Source organism: Phoxinus phoxinus, assembly GCF_949152265.1.
Source record: "Phoxinus phoxinus genome assembly, chromosome: 22".
Lineage (NCBI taxonomy): Eukaryota > Metazoa > Chordata > Actinopteri > Cypriniformes > Leuciscidae > Phoxinus > Phoxinus phoxinus.
This window is the reverse complement of record NC_136897.1, coordinates 13,681,680-13,702,012: the sequence shown is the minus strand read 5'-3', so window position 1 is coordinate 13,702,012 and position 20,333 is coordinate 13,681,680. Positions and strand designations below refer to the sequence as shown.

General features: G+C 38.2%; 1 protein-coding gene across 8 annotated transcripts in view; it reads right to left on the bottom strand.

Moving 5' to 3' along the window:
- Positions 1-20,333, bottom strand: part of naaladl2 (N-acetylated alpha-linked acidic dipeptidase like 2) — a 321,301-nt gene that overhangs the window by 112,267 nt on the left and 188,701 nt on the right. The gene's annotated exons all lie outside the window — the stretch shown is intronic.

Sequence of the window (20,333 nt, the reverse complement as noted above, 5' to 3'; positions counted from 1 at the left end):
ATTCGTGAATATTTAATGAACGATTTGGTTGACAGCATTAGTTCTAGAGGCAAAGTTGTTCAGCATGAGGAGATCTATCAAATGATATGCATATTATGGAGATTTGTGCAACACCACGTGATTACAGAGCCGTAAAACTCGTTAGCGCCAACTAGTGGCCGATTTCTTTCAAAACTCTTACAGACTTCTTTGGCCACGAGTTGAACATGCCTGACGAGTTTCGTTCCGATTGGCCTCCGTTAACCTTGTCTAATAGGTGATTCAACTTCATTGGCCAATGGCGGCCATGTTTTTTGAGATACGCCAATATCCTTTTACACATACATGGGGCCTTGGGCCAAGACACTGCATACCAAATTTCAAGTCAATCGGACAAACGGTCAGGTGTTTATATGTTTTTTCTGTGTTATAGCGCCACCATGTGGCCAATCGACGCGGTTTTTTTATCGTGACCTCAGATTGACCTCCTACACATGTGTACCAAGTTTGGTAAAGTTATCTCATTTACTACTTGAGTTATAGGCATTTTAGTAAAATAGGCTCCGCCCACATTAACGTTTTGACGCCCCCTAGCAACCGTAAATCGAAATTTCAACTTTCTTTCAATAATTATTGATCTTCAGACTCCAGAGAACATTTCTGCACTTGTTTGGTTCCGATCGGGCGAAAATCCAGGGACTAGTTCGCAAAAGTAGGTTTTTGACAAAATTCAAAATGGCGGAAAATCTATCATGGCGGAAATGAAATCGGAGATATACGTTTTGTTCTCCAGGTGACCAGCTTTCCACTGATATAAGACACTTGAGTCTACGACATACGGTCTAGGAGTTATGACCAGTTTCGCGCAATTGATTGCTATAGCGCCACCTATGGGCCAATGTGGCTCATAATTTGATAACCTCTCCTCGATTTTTGTACTACCATATGGCAAAGTTTCAAAGCTCCAGCACTTACGGTTTGGGCTGCACGATGCGTTTTACGGCGGAAGAATAATAATAATAATAATAATTAAAGCTGCAAGCAGCATTTGTCGGTGTTCAAGCTTTTAAGGCCTTTAAGGCCTTTAAGCACATTAGCGTTAAAAGACATTAAGATTTATTTAGCAAGCATTTAACCACTGACATCATAGATGGAAAAACACCATTTACAGCCAATACAGCCAATACAGGCAATTTACCATAGGAAATATATGGTTTTAAAGATTTTTAACAGTTATAGCGCCACCTATGATCCAATCTCCATAAAATTTTGCATGCTTGTTAATGATGTTATTTCACATATGCTCACCAATTTTTGTGTGAAGTTCTAAGTTTTTATTTAGGATTTATAGGCTTTTGAGTGTATTTTGACACACCCCTTTTCTAAATGAGCCAATTAAAGCCATACAAATGCAAAAATGACACTTTTTTTCGATAATTATTGATCTAGAGAGTCCAGAGAATTGTCCTAGACTGGTCTGGTTCCGATCGGGCGAAAAACCAGGGACTAGTTCGCAAAAGTAGGTTTTTAACATATTCGTGAATATTTAATGAACGGTTTGATTGACAGCAAAGGTTCTTGAAGCAAAGTTGTTCAGCATGATGAGATCTATCAAATGATATGCATTTTGTGATGATATTTGTAACACCACGTGATTACAGAGCCGTAAAACTCGTTAGCGCCAACTAGTGGCCGATTTCTTTCAAAACTCTTACAGACCTCTAGGGCCATGAGTTGAACATGCCCACTGAGTTTCATTCTGATTGGCCATTGTTAACCTTGTCTAATAGGTCATTAAACTTCATTGGCCAATGGCGGCCATGTTTTTTGGGATACACCAATATCCTTTTACACATACATGGGGCCTTGGGCCAAGACACTGCATACCAAATTTCAAGTCAATCGGACAAACGGTCAGGTGTGTATACGTTTTTTCTTGTTTATAGCGCCACCACGTGGCCAATCGACGCAGTTTTTTTATCGTGACCTCAGATTGATCTCCTACACATGTGTACCAAGTTTGGTGAAGCTATCTCATTTACTTATCAAGTTATAGGCATTTTAGTAAAATAGGCTCCGCCCACATTGACGTTTTGACGCCCCCTAGCAACCGTAAATCGAAATTTCAACTTTCTTTCGATAATTATTGATCTTCAGACTCCAGAGAACATTTCTGCACTGGTTTAATTCCAATCGGGCGAAAAACCAGGGACTAGTTCGCAAAAGTAGGTTTTTGACAAAATTCAAAATGGCGGAAAATCTATCATGGCGGAAATAAAATCGGAGATATACGTTTTGTTCTCCAGGTGACCAGCTTTCCACTGATATAAGACACTTGAGTATACGACATACGGTCTAGGAGTTATGACCAGTTTTGCGCAATTGATTGCTATAGCGCCACCTATGGGCCAATGTGGCTCATAATTTGATAACCTCTCCTCGATTTTTGTACTACCATATGGCAAAGTTTCAAAGCTCCAGCACTTACGGTTTGGGCTGCACGATGCGTTTTACGGCAGAATAATAACAATAACAAGACAAATTAAAGCTGCAAGCAGCATTTGTCGGTGTTCAAGCTTTTAAGGCCTTTAAGCACATTAACGTTAAAAGACATTAAGATTTATTTAGCAAGCATTTAACCACTGACATCATAGATGGAAAAACACCATTTACAGCCAATACAGGCAATTTACCATAGGAAATATATGGTTTAAAAGCTTTTTAACAGTTATAGCGCCACCTATGGTCCGATCTCCATAAAATTTTGCATGCTTGTTAATGATGTTATTGCACATATGCTCACCAATTTTTGTGAAGTTTTGAGTTTTTATTTAGGATTTATAGGCTTTTGAGTGTATTTTGACACGCCCCTTTTTTTAAATGACCCTGTTATAGCCACCCAAATGCAAAAGTTCAACTTTTTTTTAATAATTATTGATCTAGAGAGTCCAGAGAATTGTTCTAGACTGGTCTGGTTCCGATCGGGCGAAAAACCAGGGACTAGTTCGCAAAAGTACGCTTTTGACGTAATTGCAAATATTTAATTAACGAATCGATTGACAGCATTAGTTCTAGAGGCAAAGTTGTTCAGCATGAGGAGATCTATCAAATGATATGCAAATTGTGGGGATGTGTGCAACACCACGTGATTACAGAGCCATAAAACTCGTTAGCGCCAACTAGTGGCCGATTTCTTTCAAAACTCTTACAGACCTCTTTGGCCACGAGTTGAACATGCCCGACGAGTTTCGTTCCGATTGGCCTCCATTAACCTTGTCTAATAGGTGATTCAACTTCATTGGCCAATGGCGGCCATGTTTTTTGAGATACGCCAATATCCTTTTAGACATACATGGGGCCTTGGGCCAAGACACTGCATACCAAATTTCAAGTCAATCGGACAAACGGTCAGGTGTTTATATGTTTTTTCTATGTTATAGCGCCACCATGTGGCCAATTGACGCGGTTTTTTTATCGTGACCTCAGAATGACCTCTTACACATGTGTACCACGTTTGGTGAAACTATGTCGTTTACTTCTCGAGTTATAGGCATTTTAGTAAAATAGGCTCCTCCCACAACGTCCATTTTGCACCCCCTAGCAACCGTGAATCGAAATTTCAACTTTTTTTCAATAATTATTGATCTTCAGACTCCAGAGAACATTTCTGCACTGGTTTGGTTCCGATCGGGCAAAAAACCAGGGACTAGTTCGCAAAAGTAGGTTTTTGACAAAATTCAAAATGGCGGAAAATCTATCATGGCGGAAATTAAATCGGAGATATACGTTTTGTTGGCCAGGTGACCAGCTTTCCAATGATATAAGACACTTGGATCTAGGACATACGGTCTAGGAGTTATGACCAGTTTCGCGCAATTGATTGCTATAGCGCCACCTATGGGCCAATGTGGCTCATAATTTGATAACCTCTCCTCGATTTTTGTACTACCATATGGCAAAGTTTCAAAGCTCCAGCACTTACGGTTTGGGCTGCACGATGCGTTTTACGGCAGAATAATAACAATAACAAGACAAATTAAAGCTGCAAGCAGCATTTGTCGGTGTTCAAGCTTTTACGGCCTTTAAGGCCTTTAAGCACATTAACGTTAAAAGACATTAAGATTTATTTAGCAAGCATTTAACCACTGACATCATAGATGGAAAAACACCATTTACAGCCAATACAGACAATTTACCATAGGAAATATATGGTTGAAAAGCTTTTTAACAGTTATAGCGCCACCTATGGTCCGATCTCCATAAAATTTTGCATGCTTGTTAATGATGTTATTGCACATATGCTCACCAATTTTTGTGAAGTTTTGAGTTTTTATTTAGAATTTATAGGCTTTTGAGTGTATTTTGTCACGGCCCTTTTCTTAAATGACCCTGTTACAGCCATCCAAATGCAAAAGTTTAACTTTTTTTAATAATTATTGATCTAGAGAGTCCAGAGAATTGTTCTAGACTGGTCTGGTTCCGATCGGGCAAAAAACCAGGGACTAGTTCGCAAAAGTAGGTTTTTAACGTAATTGCGTATAATTAATGAACAATTCAATTGACAGCATTAGTTCTAGAGGCAAAGTTGTTCAGCATGAGGAGATCTATCAAATGATATGCATATTCTGACAATATTTGTAACACCACGTGATTACAGAGCCGTAAAACTCGTTAGCGCCAACTAGTGGCCGATTTCTTTCAAAACTCTTACAGACCTTTAGGGCCATGAGTTGAACATGGCCATCGAGTTTCGTTACGATTGGCCTCCGTTAACCATGTCGAATGGGTGCTTAAACTTCATTGGCCAATGGCGGCCTTTTTTTTTTTAGATACGCCAATATCCTTCTAGACATAGATGGCCCCTTGGGCCAAGACACTGCATACCAAATTTTAAGTCAATCGGACAAACGGTCAGGTGTTTATGCGTTTTTTCTGTGTTATAGCGCCACCATGTGGCCAATCGACGCGTTTTTTTTATCGTGAACTCAAATTGACCTCCTACACATGTGTACCAAGTTTGGTAAAGTTATCTCATTTACTACTTGAGTTATAGGCGTTTTAGTAATATAGGCTCCGCCTACAACGTTAATTTTACGCCCCCTAGCGACCGTTAATCGATAATTGAACTTTTTTTCAATAATTATTGATTATCAGACTCCAGAGAACATTTCTGCATTGGTTTGGTTCCGATCAGGCGAAAAACCAGGGACTAGTTTGCAAAAGTAGGTTTTTGACAAAATTCAAAATGGCGGAAAAATTTACATACCGGAAATGAAATCGGAGATATACATTTTTTACGTCAGGTGGTCAGCTTTCCAATGATATAAAACACTTGAGTCTATGACATACGGTCTAGGAGTTATGACCAGTTTCGCGCAATTGATTGCTATAGCGCCACCTATAGGCCAATCTGGCTCATAATTTGATAACCTCTCCTCGATTTTTGTACTACCTACTGGCAAAGTTTCAAAGCTCCAGCACTTACGGTTTGGGCTGCACGATGCGTTTTACGGCGGAAGAATAATAATAATAATAATAAAAATCAGCACAATTACAATAGGTTTTCAGCACTTCGTGCTTGAACACCTAATAAAAATCAGTACAATTACAATAGGTTTTCAGCACTTCGTGCTTGAACACCTAATTAAAGCTGCAAGCAGCATTTGTCGGTGTTCAAGCTTTTAAGGCCTTTAAGGCCTTTAAGCACATTAACGTTAAAAGACATTAAGATTTATTTAGCAAGCATTTAACCACTGACATCATAGATGGAAAAACACCATTTACAGCCAATACAGGCAATTTACCATAGGAAATATATGGTTTAAAAGCTTTTTAACAGTTATAGCGCCACCTATGGTCCGATCTCCATAAAATTTGGCATGCTTGTTAATGATGTTATTGCACATATGCTCACCAATTTTTGTGAAGTTTTGAGTTTTTATTTAGGATTTATAGGCTTTTGAGTGTATTTTGACACGCCCCTTTTCTTAAATTACCCTCTTATAGCCATCCAAATGCAAAAGTTCAACTTTTTTTTAATAATTATTGATCTAGAGAGTCCAGAGAATTGTTCTAGACTGGTCTGGTTCCGATCGGGCGAAAAACCAGGGACTAGTTTGCAAAAGTAGGTTTTTAACGTAATTGCGTATAATTAATGAACAATTCAATTGACAGCATTAGTTCTAGAGGCAAAGTTGTTCAACATGAGGAGATCTATCAAACGATATGCATATTCTGACGATATTTGTAACACCACGTGATTACAGAGCCGTAAAACTCGTTAGCGCCAACTAGTGGCCGATTTCTTTCAAAACTCTTACAGACCTTTAGGGCCATGAGTTGAACATGGCAATCGAGTTTCGTTACGATTGGCCTCCGTTAACCATGTCTAATGGGTGCTTAAACTTCATTGGCCAATGGCGGCCATTTTTTTTTTAGATACGCCAATATCCTTCTAGACATAGATGGCCCCTTGGGCCAAGACACTGCATACCAAATTTTAAGTCAATCGGACAAACGGTCAGGTGTTTATACGTTTTTTCTGTGTTATAGCGCCACCATGTGGCCAATCGACGCGTTTTTTTTATCGTGACCTCAAATTAACCTCCTACACATGTGTACCAAGTTTGGTGAAGTTATCTCATTTACTACTTGAGTTATAGGCGTTTTAGTAATATAGGCTCCGCCTACAACGTTAATTTTACGCCCCCTAGCGACCGTTAATCAATAATTGAACTTTTTTTCAATAATTATTGATTATCAGACTCCAGAGAACATTTCTGCATTGGTTTGGTTCCAATCGGGCGAAAAACCAGGGACTAGTTCGCAAAAGTAGGTTTTTGACAAAATTCAAAATGGCGGAAAATCTATCATGGCGGAAATTAAATCGGAGATATACGTTTTTTACGTCAGGTGGTCAGCTTTCCAATGATATAAGACACTTGAGTCTACGACATACGGTCTAGGAGTTATGACCAGTTTCGCGCAATTGATCGCTATAGCGCCACCTATGGGCCAATCGGGGTCATAATTTGATAACCTCTCCTCGATTTTTGTACTACCATATGGCAAAGTTTCAAAGCTCCAGCACTTACGGTTTGGGCTGCACGATGCGTTTTACGGCGGAAGAATAATAATAATAATAATAATAATAATAAAAATCAGTACAATTACAATAGGTTTTCAGCACTTCGTGCTTGAACACCTAATAAAAATCTGTACAATTACAATAGGTTTTCAACACTTCGTGCTTGAACACCTAATAAGAACGATACCTTTTTGCCAGTTATAGCGCCACCTATGGTCCGATCTCCATGAAACTCGGCATGCTTGCTCACCATGTTCTGACACATATGCTGATCAATTTTTGTGCAGTTCTGAGTTTTAGTTTAGGATTTGTAGGCTTTTGAGTGTATTTTGACACGCCCCTTTTCTTAAATGACCCACTTATAGCCACCCAAATGCAAAAATTACACTTTTTTTCAATAATTATTGATCAGCAGAGTCCAGAGAACTGTCCTAGACTGGTTTGGTTCAGATCAGGCCAAAAACCAGGGACTAGTTCGCACAAGTAGGTTTTGGACAAAATTGGCCATAACTTTTTTTTTTTTGCTCCAAATCGAATTTCGAGATATACATCTTGTTCGTCTTGAGCCAAGGATTACAGTGATGTGGAAACTGTGATTCTAGCCCAAAAGACCTTGGAGTTATGGCAAATTTAGTACTTTGGGTTGCTCTAGCGCCACCTATGGGCCAATTGGGCTCATATTTTGATAACCTCTCCTCGATTTTTGTACTACCTTAATCCAAAGTTTCAAGTCTCTAGCACTTACGGTTTGGGCTGCACGATGCGTTTTACGGCGGAATAATAATAATAATAAAAATCTGTACAATTACAATAGGTTTTCAACACTTCGTGCTTGAACACCTAATAAGAACGATACCTTTTTGCCAGTTATAGCGCCACCTATGGTCCGATCTCCATGAAACTCGGCATGCTTGCTCACCATGTTCTGACACATATGCTGATCAATTTTTGTGCAGTTCTGAGTTTTAGTTTAGGATTTGTAGGCTTTTGAGTGTATTTTGACACGCCCCTTTTCTTAAATGACCCACTTATAGCCACCCAAATGCAAAAATTACACTTTTTTTCAATAATTATTGATCAGCAGAGTCCAGAGAACTGTCCTAGACTGGTTTGGTTCAGATCAGGCCAAAAACCAGGGACTAGTTCGCACAAGTAGGTTTTGGACAAAATTGGCCATAACTTTTTTTTTTTTGCTCCAAATCGAATTTCGAGATATACATCTTGTTCGTCTTGAGCCAAGGATTACAGTGATGTGGAAACTGTGATTCTAGCCCAAAAGACCTTGGAGTTATGGCAAATTTAGTACTTTGGGTTGCTCTAGCGCCACCTATGGGCCAATTGGGCTCATATTTTGATAACCTCTCCTCGATTTTTGTACTACCTTAATCCAAAGTTTCAAGTCTCTAGCACTTACGGTTTGGGCTGCACGATGCGTTTTACGGCGGAATAATAATAATAATAAAAATCTGTACAATTACAATAGGTTTTCAACACTTCGTGCTTGAACACCTAATAAGAACGATACCTTTTTGCCAGTTATAGCGCCACCTATGGTCCGATCTCCATGAAACTCGGCATGCTTGCTCACCATGTTCTGACACATATGCTGATCAATTTTTGTGCAGTTCTGAGTTTTAGTTTAGGATTTGTAGGCTTTTGAGTGTATTTTGACACGCCCCTTTTCTTAAATGACCCACTTATAGCCACCCAAATGCAAAAATTACACTTTTTTTCAATAATTATTGATCAGCAGAGTCCAGAGAACTGTCCTAGACTGGTTTGGTTCAGATCAGGCCAAAAACCAGGGACTAGTTCGCACAAGTAGGTTTTGGACAAAATTGGCCATAACTTTTTTTTTTTTGCTCCAAATCGAATTTCGAGATATACATCTTGTTCGTCTTGAGCCAAGGATTACAGTGATGTGGAAACTGTGATTCTAGCCCAAAAGACCTTGGAGTTATGGCAAATTTAGTACTTTGGGTTGCTCTAGCGCCACCTATGGGCCAATTGGGCTCATATTTTGATAACCTCTCCTCGATTTTTGTACTACCTTAATCCAAAGTTTCAAGTCTCTAGCACTTACGGTTTGGGCTGCACGATGCGTTTTACGGCGGAATAATAATAATAATAAAAATCTGTACAATTACAATAGGTTTTCAACACTTCGTGCTTGAACACCTAATAAGAACGATACCTTTTTGCCAGTTATAGCGCCACCTATGGTCCGATCTCCATGAAACTCGGCATGCTTGCTCACCATGTTCTGACACATATGCTGATCAATTTTTGTGCAGTTCTGAGTTTTAGTTTAGGATTTGTAGGCTTTTGAGTGTATTTTGACACGCCCCTTTTCTTAAATGACCCACTTATAGCCACCCAAATGCAAAAATTACACTTTTTTTCAATAATTATTGATCAGCAGAGTCCAGAGAACTGTCCTAGACTGGTTTGGTTCAGATCAGGCCAAAAACCAGGGACTAGTTCGCACAAGTAGGTTTTGGACAAAATTGGCCATAACTTTTTTTTTTTTGCTCCAAATCGAATTTCGAGATATACATCTTGTTCGTCTTGAGCCAAGGATTACAGTGATGTGGAAACTGTGATTCTAGCCCAAAAGACCTTGGAGTTATGGCAAATTTAGTACTTTGGGTTGCTCTAGCGCCACCTATGGGCCAATTGGGCTCATATTTTGATAACCTCTCCTCGATTTTTGTACTACCTTAATCCAAAGTTTCAAGTCTCTAGCACTTACGGTTTGGGCTGCACGATGCGTTTTACGGCGGAATAATAATAATAATAAAAATCTGTACAATTACAATAGGTTTTCAACACTTCGTGCTTGAACACCTAATAAGAACGATACCTTTTTGCCAGTTATAGCGCCACCTATGGTCCGATCTCCATGAAACTCGGCATGCTTGCTCACCATGTTCTGACACATATGCTGATCAATTTTTGTGCAGTTCTGAGTTTTAGTTTAGGATTTGTAGGCTTTTGAGTGTATTTTGACACGCCCCTTTTCTTAAATGACCCACTTATAGCCACCCAAATGCAAAAATTACACTTTTTTTCAATAATTATTGATCAGCAGAGTCCAGAGAACTGTCCTAGACTGGTTTGGTTCAGATCAGGCCAAAAACCAGGGACTAGTTCGCACAAGTAGGTTTTGGACAAAATTGGCCATAACTTTTTTTTTTTTGCTCCAAATCGAATTTCGAGATATACATCTTGTTCGTCTTGAGCCAAGGATTACAGTGATGTGGAAACTGTGATTCTAGCCCAAAAGACCTTGGAGTTATGGCAAATTTAGTACTTTGGGTTGCTCTAGCGCCACCTATGGGCCAATTGGGCTCATATTTTGATAACCTCTCCTCGATTTTTGTACTACCTTAATCCAAAGTTTCAAGTCTCTAGCACTTACGGTTTGGGCTGCACGATGCGTTTTACGGCGGAATAATAATAATAATAAAAATCTGTACAATTACAATAGGTTTTCAACACTTCGTGCTTGAACACCTAATAAGAACGATACCTTTTTGCCAGTTATAGCGCCACCTATGGTCCGATCTCCATGAAACTCGGCATGCTTGCTCACCATGTTCTGACACATATGCTGATCAATTTTTGTGCAGTTCTGAGTTTTAGTTTAGGATTTGTAGGCTTTTGAGTGTATTTTGACACGCCCCTTTTCTTAAATGACCCACTTATAGCCACCCAAATGCAAAAATTACACTTTTTTTCAATAATTATTGATCAGCAGAGTCCAGAGAACTGTCCTAGACTGGTTTGGTTCAGATCAGGCCAAAAACCAGGGACTAGTTCGCACAAGTAGGTTTTGGACAAAATTGGCCATAACTTTTTTTTTTTTGCTCCAAATCGAATTTCGAGATATACATCTTGTTCGTCTTGAGCCAAGGATTACAGTGATGTGGAAACTGTGATTCTAGCCCAAAAGACCTTGGAGTTATGGCAAATTTAGTACTTTGGGTTGCTCTAGCGCCACCTATGGGCCAATTGGGCTCATATTTTGATAACCTCTCCTCGATTTTTGTACTACCTTAATCCAAAGTTTCAAGTCTCTAGCACTTACGGTTTGGGCTGCACGATGCGTTTTACGGCGGAATAATAATAATAATAAAAATCTGTACAATTACAATAGGTTTTCAACACTTCGTGCTTGAACACCTAATAATAAAAATCAGTACAATTACAATAGGTTTTCAGCACTTCGTGCTTGAACACCTAATAATAAGACACTACAGAGCTGCAACCAATCAAATCACTAACAATAAAATTAATCTTTGTGTTGCAGAGGTGGCACAGAAGTTGCATCTGAATTGGTTCACCTACATAAATAATGTTCAGATCATTTTAAATTAACATATTGAATATAGAAATGTGATGGAAAAATTGTCTACTTTTAAATATGAAACTGAATTCAAAACACTTAATGAGTGAGTCACGGAATAATTTATTCAACCAATTTGTTTCTGCAATGTATTCAAACACGTTGCAGAAATAGCAAAAAATTGTGTCTAAATTGTGTCACTTAATATTAACGTTTAGTTTATTGAACGTTTGTATAAAATCAATATCACATTTTCTATTGTGCCCATATTTGAGAAAACAGCTCTCTTACTCTTGTGATATTGCTTTATTATATCCTATGTTATATAAAAACAAGAGCTCATACAAGTAAGTTTTTTGCAATCATAACTTGAATTTTGTGAGCATTTATATTAATTTGGGGCATTTTTGAGACAATCCTGCATTGATTTCAAACCCGGCACCACAGTAACAAAAGAAATCACATTAGGAATAAATTATTGATTGCATTTTAAGCAGCAAGTTTTAAATCAAATCACATTAATAATGTAAACAAATAAATCAGACAGTGCACCGGCAATTTGGTGATATCATCGCAGTTGTGGTATTGACCGGTCTTGAGATAAAATCCCGAGTCATCTTATGCTGGGCGTACACCAAAGGATTTTCACAGTCCCTGACTAAAGACCGGCAGTCTTTAGGAATCTTACTGGAGTCTCGGCGCGCTCCCGTCGTCTCGATCGTTAAATGTGAGGGGATAATCTGCAGTCGGCGACCCGATTTATGCCAGTCTTTCTCTAGTCTTTCATATCAAACATGTTTGATATTATCGCAAGTCCTAGCGTAGTCATAGTGACGGAAACAGGAAGCCATCAGTCACAAAATGCCTTCTGTACACCTAAAGACTTTGAAAAGATTTAGAAAAGACTTTATAAGATTATCAGCTCACATCTAAAGACTTGGTTTCACAGACTCACAGTCTCAGACTAAAGATTTTACAAACACTGAATCTTGTAGTGACACTATTTACAAGACTACAACAAATTTTTTCCTCCATTAAAATAGGCATTTTTATGCATATTTTTTGTTTGATGAGTAAAAATATGTTAATTTATATTGTTTAATTACAATAAATCACTTTCTTTTCCAGGAAAAAAAAATCAAATTAGACATTATGTGAACATCTCTTAATAAAGAGTTGACTATTTAATGGGATGACCTAACTTTTTCACATGACTGTATATGGGGGTTATGAATCTATATCATTATATGTTGAGAACAATAGTTTGAACTAAATGTCTTGAAAGGGTATAATTTTAAATGCAGGCATGTCGATGGCTTCGGCAATATCGGTCCACTTCTTTTCTTTTTCCACTCTGTCGTGGTATAAATGGCAGTTTACATCAAAAAGACGGCTGCTCTGCCCCAACCCGATCACACCAAATGCGTCTATACAGCAAGCAGTGTGTTTATCGTGTAATATATACGCGAAAATGAGTTTTTACGTGCATAGTATACGCATGGATAGCACATGGGTAGGTTTAGGGTGGGGTGCGTCGTGCGTGTGTATTATACGCTTGGGTAGGATTAGTGCTGTGGGGTGCGTGTGTATATCACGCAATAAAGTGCGTATCATATGCACGCGCAAAACTGCATATCATATCCACGTAAAATATCATTTTCGCGTATAAATTGCACGATAAACACACTGCGTGCTATAGAGACGCATTTGCGTGCTCAACAAGGCGCTCCTCTTTATCCACGGTCCATTTTCGCCTACTTGGCGCTCGTTGTGTTTCCACGTCCGTCGACATGTTTCTTTGTGACTGATGGCTTCCTGTTTCCGTCACTATGACTACGCTAGGACTTGCGATAATATCAAACATGTTTGATATGAAAGACTAGAGAAAGACTGGCATAAATCGGGTCGCCGACTGCAGATTACCCCCTCACATTTAACGATCGAGACGACGGGAGCGCGCCGAGACTCCAGTAAGATTTCTAAAGACTGCCGGTCTTTAGTCTGGGACTGTGAAAATCCTTTGGTGTACGCCCAGCATAAGTCTGAGACCGAGACAATAACAAGACCTTCAAAAAATGGTCTTAAGACCAGTCTCGAGACCAAGACCAGTCTTGAGTATATAACACTTCTAATTAGTTTGTAGTTTAACACATTCTTACTGAAGCCATAGTATCAATTTTGGCAAAACCTCATCTATTTTAGTCAGATTCAGCTTGGTGACAGAATTTGCAAAAGTAAAGACTTCGTCACAGAAAACCAAAAGTTTGGCTTCAAAATGGATGCGAAAGATGAATGAATGTAAGATACTTCTAGGCTCAGTTACAGCGGAGTTATCTGCCCTAACAAACGCAGCGCGCAACAAGTAAATTATTATTATTAAAGTCCAGAACATTACTTCATGCCATATTTCATACCATAACACCATAATTCAGAGTTCAGATCACTGCATGAGTGTGTTTTATTTCTCATGAGGTGGGAAATGGAGAGACCAAAACCGATATGGGACGGGTTACCAACACACCTCAATCAATAGCGTCATAATTAAAGGAGCGGGTGTGTTTTCGATAAAGCTATTCCACACAGTTTTCTGCCAGCCAGCTGTAATTGCATAGAAATTTATTATACTATGAGTTTTCATCTGGAGCACAGCGAGGAGAGGGAACACAAGCTCACAGACGTTCATAGAAAGTACTAATGTATTTGGACCCCTTTCGCTCTCTCGCTCTCTCTCTCGATTAGATTTCTTTACGGTGAATAAATGGATGATGAATCTGGCCGCCTGATCCACTGGAACAAAACACACACTCACACAAAATAATGAATAAATACCCTTGAGGACTATAGAGAAACATTCAAGATCTTTTCAAAGCCATTGACAATGAATTACCAGTCTCCTAAACATTGGTGGTACAATGCAAGAGCTTGCAAAAAGATGTGGGAAAGTTTGTGGCTCAAATACGTACTTTTGCGGCTAATGTCTCATTTCCCTGGCAGGGAGACGCTGGTGCAATTAGAGCACGTTGGAGTGATACAGTGAGCTTTAATTGAAAGGGAATGGAATGAAAGAGGGGAGACAGATGGAAACAAATGATTTGAAACCTCTGGAGTGGTCAAAGCTCGGCCCAATCAATAGAGCACAGATTACTAGCTTCGAAGCGTTTGATCCGGTTAATGGAAGAGAGGTGCAGGCTTGGGACCAGGCTGGAGCGGGTCACGGCTGGGAGCTTTTCAGACCGTGAAGAGAACGGGAGGGGTGGGAGAGTGCCAGGGGGAGGCGGCCCTCCCTCTCTGCGGGATCGATGGCGTTCGTGTTGCCACTGCAGGTTTTCGGCGAACATTGATCGCTGGACATTGGGCTGGTGACAGAAGACAGGTTGTAGCGGTCCATGTTCTAGTCAGTGCCGGAGAGTGACACACAGACTTATAGACACATAACGTAGAGCATGATGTATTTTCTAATTCTAAGTGAAACGTTGAACTGAAAATTCCTTATTCGCTTTACTTCATCAAATAATGTAAGGTCCAAAAGTATACTTATAGTTAGCATTTTTTTTTCTGTTAATTTATAAATATATATATATAAATCTAAGTGAAAAATTTAACTGAAAAAATAGCAAGAATTTAAGACAGGATTTATGTCCCTTTATTTTGAAGTAGTGCAGACACTTAAATATTTCAGAAATATTTCTTATTTGTTTAAAATCATAATATGCACACACAATTTAAGATCCAAAAGTATGCTTATAATTATCAATCTTTCTAATAGGTTACTTGAAGAAGAAAAAATAAATCCCCTTACTTTGAAATAGTGTCAAATTTTAAATATTTCAAATATATTTATTATTAATTTTACATCATAACATGTTTTATTTAAAATTGTTCTAAATACTATAACTTAATTTATTTTTACTTTTTTTTTTTTTTTTACTTCAAATTGGATCTTCCAGTTATCTCAGACTTTCTTTCCCAGAAAGTCAGGTGATAATCTGTAATCATATGTAGAGGGGAGTACTACTTACCAAGTAGGGTTATCCTAACTCTAACACTAACTCACCAAAGCTCATGAAAATAACTGCAATATGATTGAATGCCTATATATTACCTCTCTAAATATCTTCAGAGATCACTAGCAAATAGAAAGACATTTGAATCTAGTAAAGCAAAACCAATCACACCAATATTCTCAAAGTTTATCAAAAACATTAATCATAGACACTCACGTTGTTCCAAACCTGTATGACTGTATTCTTCAGGGGAATATGAGAACATTTGTAATATTGTACTATGGAGACAGGAACTTTCAAGCTTCAAAAATGACACAAACACAAAATGAACTAGAGAAATGTCAATGGTTCATCTTTGTTTTGCTTTTTTTAAGTCAGATTTTTCAAATTGGTCTAAAAGAATGATCTAAATGATCCATTCATGAATCGGACAGATCTAGTTCTTGTGTTAAACTCAATGACTCAATGATCCGGATTATTAGTGAATAAGTTAAACACATAAATTAATCATTTGAATTCCGAAGACATGGCAAACATCCTACGAGTCATATGCACCACTTTTATGATACTTGTAAAGTACTTTTGAGTCCATTTTGAAGCTTGAATGAACCCATTTATTGTTCCACAGAAGAAAGAAGGTCATACAGGTTTGGAACAACATGGCGGTGAGTGCATGACGACATTAGTTTCCTTTATTGTTGAACTATCCCTTTAATGTGTGTTTTGGAACTTGAAGATTTGTCTTTAAGCCCATTTCCTTTCATTTTGTCCCAGGGGCTGTAAATCCTTTACTTATCAAGCCAAGACAATGGCTCAGCCACAGTGACGGGGTCTCCTGGGCGACCATGCAAAGATAAGAAGCGATTTTCACTCAATAGCAGGAATTAGAGACTAACAGCCCCTATTAAAATGTGTAGCAAAAGTGTGGCTTTACACACATGCGCAGCCGAGGGGAGAGACTGAGAGCCGACTCAAGAGCTCAGCGTGTTTTTGCGTTCACATGTGGGGGCGGACTGTGACAATGACTGTGCGCGCATGTGCATGTTCCATATGGACAGAATGGCAGGTTCTGACACCCATTACGATGTGATGAAGCTTACACACACGAGTGTCTGTATATACACACACATCAGGAGACATCACAAGCATTCGCTGGCATGGTGCCACTAATTGTCATAGTGGTATCTCATAACTCAGAAATCCAACGGTGAGAAAACTTTTTCGTTTTTTTTTTCTGACAGCGCAGGCAGAGATACATCTCCCTCCATTTGGTAGCATGCTGTACAGTGTGCTTCATCATTTCATCACTGAAACAGAAACTGATGTTGTGTCTCATTTAAAATGTATTATATATTAAATGCTTGTCTTTAACACACAAAGTAGTGGGATGCTTTCAGATATTTAAGCTACAGTAAGCTTTAAGTGTAATAATAAAAAAGTAGCAAACCCCCCCCAAAAAAAACAAACAAGGATTTGACTTTTTTTTAAAACATTTATTTTAAGGACATGTCTAATGCTCAACAAGGCTGCATTTATTTGATCAAAAACTGTAAGATACTATGAAATTTACAATAATAAGTGTTTTCTATTTTAATATACGTATATTAAACTGAAATTGATTTCTGTGATGGCAAAGCTGAATTTTAGAAATCATTCTAATATGCTGATTTTATAAATGTCTTCACTGTCACATTTGGTCAATTTAATGTACCGTGGCTGAATCTGGCTAACAAAAGCGGTTCAGCGGAAAGAGAAGGCGTGTTCCGGCGCAAACGTTCTCTGGTGCTATTTTTCAGTTTCAGAAAACAACTCCGCCACCGACCAGGAAAAACCTAGTCTAAAGACAGTGGCGCGTTATTCAGATGCTATTTTAAGGGCGCACGCTTGGCCAAAATGTAGCGTGTGCACAACGCGCATACACTTTGCTTCTCTCGTCTACACAGACCGACGCAGCAGTTCCCATTTTTGCAAACCATACATAATTACAAGGAAAAATATTACCACACGAGAGAAATCATTGTGGTGTAAATGAAGATGTGAAAAAATAGGCATAAATCTAGCTTACACAATAAACAAATTATTCAGGCTAATTGTAGTAATGACGGATCAAACCTGCAAGACACAGGTATATAAGGACATCTGACAAAGTGCGTTGTCCGTCAAGAACCAGGAAACTAAATTCTGAAGACCGCGAAATCACCTTTACCATCATGTAAGTTGTGTGCGCCTGGCAAATCCAACGTTATAATAGCAATCCGCCATGGAACAAGCGCGCCTGCTCTTAAAGGGAATGTGAGAAGACGCTCTGGGGTGCGTTTCCCGAAAGCATCGTTAGCCAACTATGGTCGCAAGTTCCGTCATTATCAGCATAGTTCAACGATTTGGTGTTTCCCGAAACCATCGTTCCAACGAACGTTCGCAAACAGCATCGCAAACTTGTGTGGTTGGAACGACTGCTCTCGAGCTGTGGTTAGAAGCATAGTTTCTAGTTTACATGAGATGTAGACTGAATAAATCCTTATCTTTAGCTAAATAAGCAAACTGACATTCAGTACAACCCGTGTTATTTATTTAGAATACATACAAATGTAATTTACGTCTTTTAGTTTGTCAAGAGATTTAAAACACCGTTTTTGAAGACTGCGCATGTGCGAACGCGCTCTACTATGTAAGAACGAGCCAAATATTGAGTCTGGTAATAAAGCAAAATAACTGAGAAAAATTAGAAATGGTCTTCAGATGCCATGTCTGTAACTTATATGACAAAATCTAGCGTTAATTCGATCTCAAACAGATTAATTAAAATAATTTATTAGTCCACCACGTGCGAGACATCATAAACCAACGTGGTTGAACGATACTTTGCGGCATACGGTTTCGGGAAACAGTCGTGACGAGCTAGTTGATTTCTCCAACGATGCATCATACTATGGTAGTTAAGCAGTGAGCTATATAGTTGTACGGGAAACGCACCCCTGATTGGTTTATTACACGTTAAGCCCAAACCACACCTATGAGTAATGTAGCTACTTCAGACCAACCCATTTTAGATTTGCGTCGGGCGCAAGAGTAATTTATCCCGAGATCCGCCCACATTGTTACTTGCGTATCACGTTTGATACTTACGTTATAGATCGTTCAAATATAGGGCCCTAAGTGTTAAAATGCATTCCGGCATAAACAAGCGTTTTCAAATATTAAAAACAAATGCAACATTGTGCACAGGAGACTTTTGATGATATATGCTCACGCATCTCAAGAATGCAGAAAACTTATTAGTTATGTGACAGTTGTATAACAAAGTTGCATAAAAACTTTTATCTTGGCATCTTCACTTTAATCTTGAAAATGTGCAAGCCTTTTACTCTCAGATGAAGGTCAATGAGCAAAACTACATTTGTACATTCTTTGTTGGTCGATAAAAAACAGCATCCCACTTGAATGACCTTTCCCTGGAGGTCTGTTCACTTAAATTCAATTATCTTCTCATACATGTCAACTCCTCCATCTGTCATTTTTATTTAGCCTGCAGCACATCTACCGTGGCTCCTGTGACCACATTCAACGTTACATCTGACCTCCCTGAAAGCTCTACATGAGAGAGTGCTGTAAGATGGCTGACCAGCCTTACTCTCATGGCTTCAATTAGGTCCCATGGGCACCCATTGACTGATGTGTGTAATGGCCTTGGATATGGGCGTCCATAGCGAGGGCAACTTTAAGATGATGTGTAAAGCCTGTGTAATTTACCACATTTAGGAGTTACACCCGCACCACAGAGCATAAATCAACCAGCCTTGGCTTTCTGAGCACACAACCTTCTATTCTAGAGCCAAAGAGTGCGATACCATCTGCCACCAGCAGGTGGAACACTGACGTCATGTGCTCAGAGCTTAAATCCCCAGAAGAACCATGAGACTGAGAAGAATAATGAATATCTCAGACACAAAAGATTCTGTTTCAGAGCTTAGTGGAGACATAAGGATTAACACACATAAGCAAGAAAAAGAGAACATCACAAAGCATGAGAGACACTAACAGGATGGAAGTATAATCGGTTTCTTGAAATAATGAAAATCTGCAATCATGTGGTTGCCATTAAACAGTTGAACAGTTAAAGCATTCTTCAAAATACCACAGAGGAAAGAAAGACATGACATGAGTGGGTAAATGATGACAGATTTTCCTTTCTTTCTTTTTTTGGGGGGGATTTGGGTCAACCCTTTAACAAACGAGTACTGTAGATCATATACATTAGAATCATTACCTTTCTAAATGTATAATAACTAATTATCTGTTTTGCATTTTAAGGGAGATATTTGTCATTATAATGGATACTTCATAAGATATTGCAAATTTATTTTTGCATAGGCACATAAAAGCTCACAAAGGGATCCTGCCATGAAATAGCCTATTTATTAAACAACAATATATATATATATATATATATATATATATATATATATATATATATATATATATATATATATATATATATATATATATATATATTGTCAAACAACCTGATATTCATTCAAAATATGAAATCATTAGTCCAACAGAAATGATATATAAATATACCAAGCAAAATACTAGGCCTACATCATACTTAATTATTTAATATTAAATAAAAGATGTAAAGAAATAAAATGCTAAATGTATATATGCATAGTATCTAATAAAATAATTTTATATAATTTATATTTTATATAATGATAATAATAATATATATTTCATTTTTTTTTAAATAATAATAATTATTAATTAATTTAATTATAGAAAATTAAAACAAATTAAACACGACAACTAGCCCTGAAATGATATTTCAGAGAAAAATGGCTCAATAATAACTACTCACTGTTACAATTAGTCCTGGTCTATAATGTACTAACATTTGAAAACACTGCTGCAAGTC